Source organism: Ptychodera flava, chromosome 22 (genome assembly GCF_041260155.1).
Source record: "Ptychodera flava strain L36383 chromosome 22, AS_Pfla_20210202, whole genome shotgun sequence".
Lineage (NCBI taxonomy): Eukaryota > Metazoa > Hemichordata > Enteropneusta > Ptychoderidae > Ptychodera > Ptychodera flava.
Window position 1 is genome coordinate 25,121,656 of NC_091949.1, and position 6,378 is coordinate 25,128,033.

The following is a 6,378-nucleotide window of genomic DNA, read 5'->3' on the forward strand; positions in this document are numbered from 1 at the left end:
CGCTATGGTTTTCGGCTCTCTCGGGACAAGTGCGCCGCTTGCGGCAGGTAGAGACATGGCGAGAAGCAGGATACAGGCGCTCGCTTGAAATCACGTGTCGAGTTACGTGAGTGACATAGTCTGTTTTTAATGACAGTAATTTTACTATCATCCGTTGATGATGAAGAGCCGTCTGCGACTTGTGTTCATTTACTTGGCTGTGTTTTGCGTGAAGCTACCGCATTGATATCTTTTGCACACTTTTTAAAAGCAATATGCTGATTGGCCTTCTTTATTTATACTTTTTATATCAGCAAAATAGTCACCTTTTGTGATTCCTGAATTTGTCATATTGTGTACAATTAGGTGTTTAATATGGCAAAAAAATCAGACATTTATAAGAAGACGCCAAAATAAAAAAAAACAAAACAAAACGCTAAGCGAGATCGGCTCATTAGGGAAGCTTCAGTAATTACAGGGGGTGGGCTAAAGGAATTGGATGGAGGGTCAGTTTTTAGAAAACTGTACAGGGAGTCACTTCTTATAAACCTATCTTAGGGAAGGATCACTTTTAACAGAAGCTGATCTCACGACCAAACATTCGATTGTCCATGTGATATTTCCTGAATAGAAAATCACCGACGAAATACACCGATTCTTGTAAATACAACACAAAAAGAAGATGCAGTGGTATCCTATATTAATCACCTTGAACAGTTAAAAATGATGAAAGACAAGAGACAAAACATATGTCCCTGACAGTACAGGTAGCAAAGTGTATATCAATTATAAAAGGTCTATAAACGTGCAGATATTGCTAGTTTTGTATAGGAAAAAAATCTTCATAGACCACGTATAGGTGATCAACATTTTCGGTAAAAATCCAAAATCCAATTTCTTGTACACATGTGCACTTGTAGCCACCCTATTCTAAACAGGTACATTTATATCAATTATCAGACATCTATAAATGCACAGATATTGACGGTTTTATATTGGAAAAGAATTGTTCATAGTTTTCTCATAGATTACCATGTGTAGTGAATCAATATTTTCGAAGAAATCTAAAAGTCCAATTTCTTGTACACGTATGCACGTTTTACTTCCCTATTCAAGCAAAGTACATTTACAGAAATAATAGAATATATATAAATATACAGATATAGCATGTTTTGTGGAGGGAATTGTTAATAATTTGCCCGATAGACTCCCGTGTATTATGATTTGATATTTTTTCCGATGAAGCACTATATCAACCACATCTTGCCGTCTTGTAGTTGCGCAAAAAATGGAGACCCTCCAACAAAGGCATGCATAAAAATTAAATGACCCTTCAGAAACGATTACGTGAAAAGTGGTGACCCTCCCTCTAAAAGACCCCCGTAATTCCTGTTAACTTACATAACTTACATAACAATTTAACCAATTATTATGTAAATTAGTATTTACGTTTTCAGATATTCCAGGGGAAAGGTCACAGTTTAGGTGTGCCCTGAATGCCCAGCCAACCAGTTTGTAATTACTGTAGGCTCCCATAGATAACGAAAGAAAAGAATAAAAAGTCTTCTCTTTCTCTCCCTCTCCCCCTCTCTCTCTCTCTCTCTCTCTCTCTCTCTCTCTTTCTCTCTCTCTCTCTCTCTCTCTCTCTTTCTCTCTCTCTCTCTCTCTCTCTGTCTCTCTCTCTCTCTCTCTCTCTCTCTCTCCTCTCTCTCTCTCTTTCTCTTCTCTTTCAAGGCCAAGATAGTGACGTATTACTATCGTGACATGAAACAAAACGTTGTACACACAAAAGCTGCATACATGCCACAACTTTTTATTCAGGTTACAACTCTACTTACTAGTTTCCACTCCATATAGAATTCAATCGTTTTGTTAGTACAGGACGTATCTCGAAGTTTGTACGTGACAATCTTCTTGAGATCACGCGACCTTGTATTTCCACGAAACGTGATTGCGTAAATTTACAGTCATTTTCAAGCAAGACCAATACATGCCTTATATTACGATCACTTGTATTGGACGAAACTATTGAAAGTTTCAAGAATACGTCAGCCACATCGTGACATGCACGGCCTTTGTTCATAAACGATACCTGTCGTGGCTATAATTCTTACGCTTTAAATACCGCCGATGACAATCACCCCGGGTACGAGGCTGTCGATGGGAAACGCGGGACTAGACGCCAACAGTTTGCAGTTCTTCATCGGTACATCGGCGCTGTTTGTATTCAGTGTGTAAAAATAATACTTTCTTCAGTAAAACTGCATTACTTTGTTCCAGCAGGTACAGGTATGTCGCGACATCTCCATACAGCATGACGATAGTACGTGCCCGGGGTAGGTACAGTTCACTGCTGACTTACCTAACGACCGGACCAATGGGGGCGCTGTTTTCAAATACCCTCTTCCTCCTCCTAATCACAAAGGTTCGATGACGCCTACGCTCTCTTTTGAGGTAGAAGGAAGACTAGATGTCGCCAGGAAATGAAAGTCAAAAGCAGTCGAGTTAATAGAGACTTCACAGCCATGGTGAAAATTGACGACTGGACATTCATATGCCTTATATAAGGAAAAGGCATGCGTCTCAGGTAGAATACCTTTAAAGGTATACTGTCACCTGTTCCAATTTTGCCACAGTTACCATGGAAGGAGATAATCTAACCAATCACAGATTTTAAGCTGGTGGCCGCTTTTTAAAAAGCGTCCTCACATGGGCATTTTGAATACCAAGGAACCCTCTTTGACCATGTATGGGCATATTTAGATTACAGGTGACTGTATACCTTTAAGGTTAGATGCCAACTTGGCACGCCTTATTGGTTTGATAGAAATCCTCTCTTTTGTAACATTAAAGTAATGAACAGCTGGCAACATTCCAAACAAAATTAAAAACAGTGAAACGTCCTAAAGCTAAAAAACATAAGGTAAATGTAATAAAGTAGTAGACATTATGTAATAGCGTTGAGAAGTCCAAATTATTATAGTAACTTACATTACGAAACATTGCCTTTTCTTTGAACACGAAGCATCTGAATGCCTTGTTGTTATTCGTATCGCTCATATACATGTATACAGTACAGAAGAATCGGAAAACTCAAATTTTCACGAAAAATAAGTACTTGACACCAGTTTCAATGCCCAAGGAAATGTTTAGCAAACAAGAGAATTGTGTTAAACTTCGGTTTTGCAGTTTCAGCGTCAATGGCGTTGCTGCTTGGTTTTTCCTTTGCATTCGATTTTTTCAAACGATTCTTACAATATAAGACTTATACTTAGTATGTCGTTTACTGGTGGAAGGACAGTGACTTTTCCGACATTGTACACCTCTTAATTTGTCGTACGGATTACCATTCAATGTACCACCCCAAAGAAGGAGTAGATCAATGAAACATTGCTCATTGTGGCCAAAGGCTATAGCCTGTAAAATTTAAGAAAGGGGGGCTAAATGTCCATTATTGGCCATTGTTTGTCGATTATTAAGAAACCCCCTGCCGCAGGCGGATGTACATGTAGCAGTGCGCAATTTATTCGGTTTTGTTGCTCTACTAAAGTTTCCTTTTCCGTGAAGATAAACAGAAAGATTTTATACCACTATACTGTACACGAATTAGGCAGGCACTAATAGTGTAGAAAGGCGAGTGTGGTGATTATGATTTGATCGCCCTCTTGAGTCTAAAAAGTGAAAAGGACTAACACGAGCGATGTTGTCAGCATGCGTCGTCAAATATATTATCATAACAAGATAAAAAGAGTACGACACAAGTGTGATACCTTTCCCGTGGCAAAACCATGAGTGAACTGCAATGGGATTTAGATTAATTGCCGTTTACTGTATTAATTTATAGATAAAAATTTTATGCCGCAATATTTGACTGAACGTTCAAAAGTGCAAGAGAAAGGAAAATAGTTCTTTAACATAATCATCATTTTGATGAAGACCATAAAACATCAAATCAAAGAGTCCGACCACGAATTGAAGCAATAAACGAAGGCGCCAAAACTGGCACAGATTTGCCGAACACTTTTTATGTTCAGTAGCAAACATATTAGTTATCCTTTCCTTTTCCAGTACTGAGCTAGTTGTTTTGTGGGATGTGCTAATTGTACCACCCTAGGCATCCTCCACAAGGGACCGTGATTTTAATTAATTTAAAACGACCCATTTCCGTTAACAATGCATGATTGACATTCGACTATCTATCATTGATTTACGTAGATTACCGACTGCAATACTTTTGCGCGCCTTGTTGCACATATTGCGTAGATAGACTGGGCATATTTAGCCTAAAGGTGATAACATTTATATCATCAATAGAGACGCCCCTACGGTGTCAGCTTTTAACTTTGTATGTCGTTTAGGGCTTTGATTGGTTTACAGAGTATGTTCCATCTTTTAATAAATTAGTTTTTTGTCGTTTTTACCGTAAATCTCTTCCATTTTCATATTTACATAGTCGACGATGTAAATACGGATAGTTTTCAATCGGATTCGAACCCACAACATACGGCATCAGTCGCCTAGCTGAGAGGCCTTAGACAGAACCAGTCGGCTAAATCTCCACTCCCAAAAAAGAGTGGTTCAATAGCCGGCTAAGTTGTTACATTTTTCTGACTGAGACCTTTCAACACGTTGTAGAGTTCGTGAAGCACTCACGCACGCATGCTCACTATCATACATCGCACATACACACTTTATCGAAGCGAAGAAACGAATTTCATCGCTTTAAGCTGATTCTCTCCCTCTCTCTCTCTCTCTCTCTCTCTCTCTCTCTCTCTCTCTCTCTCTCTCTCTCATCACACACACTTACATACACGCACACATAATCTCGGACTACGATGCACACATGTAATAATTTACCTGGCGGCCACCCACGGTCTTGACCGTTCAAACAACCCGTTAGCAACCTTTCTTCGGATTTTAATGGTTGATTTTGCATTTTAAGTGACAGAAGATACTAATTCCTTGATCCTTAAACCTATCCAAAGACACCAAAATCACTCGCATAGCTATTCAGTTGATTGAGATATGACTCGTTAAACACCATTGGGGTTTCCGTACACACACACACACACACACACACACACACACACACACACACACACACACACACACACACACACATACATACATACATACATACATACACACACACACACACACATACATACATACATACATACATACATACATACATACATACATACATACATATGCACACAAAAACCCGACTCGATGCGAAATCCATGTAACCTCTATAATCCTGTCGTCTAACACCTCAGATTGATATCTTTAGGACACTAAAATCACAATATCTTCTTTTTCGGTTTTTATGAGCTAGCAATCAGAGAGAGAGAGAGAGAGAGAGAGAGAGAGAGAGAGAGAGAGAGAGAGAGAGAGAGAGAGGGGGGGGAGAGGGATGGATGAATGGTACTTCATTTTATTTCCCGATTTTCAGTTTATTTCCCGAAGTAAACAATCTAATAATGTTTTCTTTTACATGCCATTTCACTTTTATTCCCCGAATTCGATTAAATATTTGTAACTTGGACATTTATATCACACCATGTAATAATTTCAAATTTGCATACTTAGAGCCCTAGCACACCGTGTCTGAATATGTTTTCGTGTGAATCACACATTTTATTTTTCCAACGGTGCAATCTTTGAAACTTTCGACAAAGCCACAGTATGTACTCTCGACCTCGTAGCCGTAATAAGTACTGCAATGTGAAATCAAATTTTCGCAGAGCTCTATGTAGCTGTGGACCTAACAAGCTGCAAATATTCATGGCAATATTTTATGCGATGCTATCAATTTATGTGTTATTTCAAACTGTCCTACATGTTCCCAATGGCGATTAAGTTAATACGCAAAACAACGCAATTCCGTTTTTCTGTACTAACATCGAGCCATTCTCACTACTGCGTTACACATATAATTAAGTGTTTTTCGAGGACTTTTCTGAGCACAGTGCATGAAATTCATAGTTTACGATCGTGGTCTACTTTCGCTTCAAATTTTGGACGTCGCCGTGTTTTAGCTACACCACTGTAACGTGTGGCACATTATACGGCAATTCTATTTTCCGTACATACCCATAAAACAATACGGGAAAAGTGTAATATGCTTTGAATGTCAAGTGTAACATGTGATGTTTTAGTACAACGCGATATCTTAAGTTCAAGGTGACATACTATGTCCAACCTTGTCTAGTAATACGTCACTACAGCAATTAGAATCACGTGTTCTAGATCCGATAAAGTGATTCACTTTCCTGGTTTTTCATTTCTGTATCAACGTCCTGATTGTAGCAGGCTTTTGTCTGTCAAAAGCAAACGTGAATTAGGACAGGCATATTCATTCACCAGGCTCCGAAAACAATAGACAAATTACTCTTT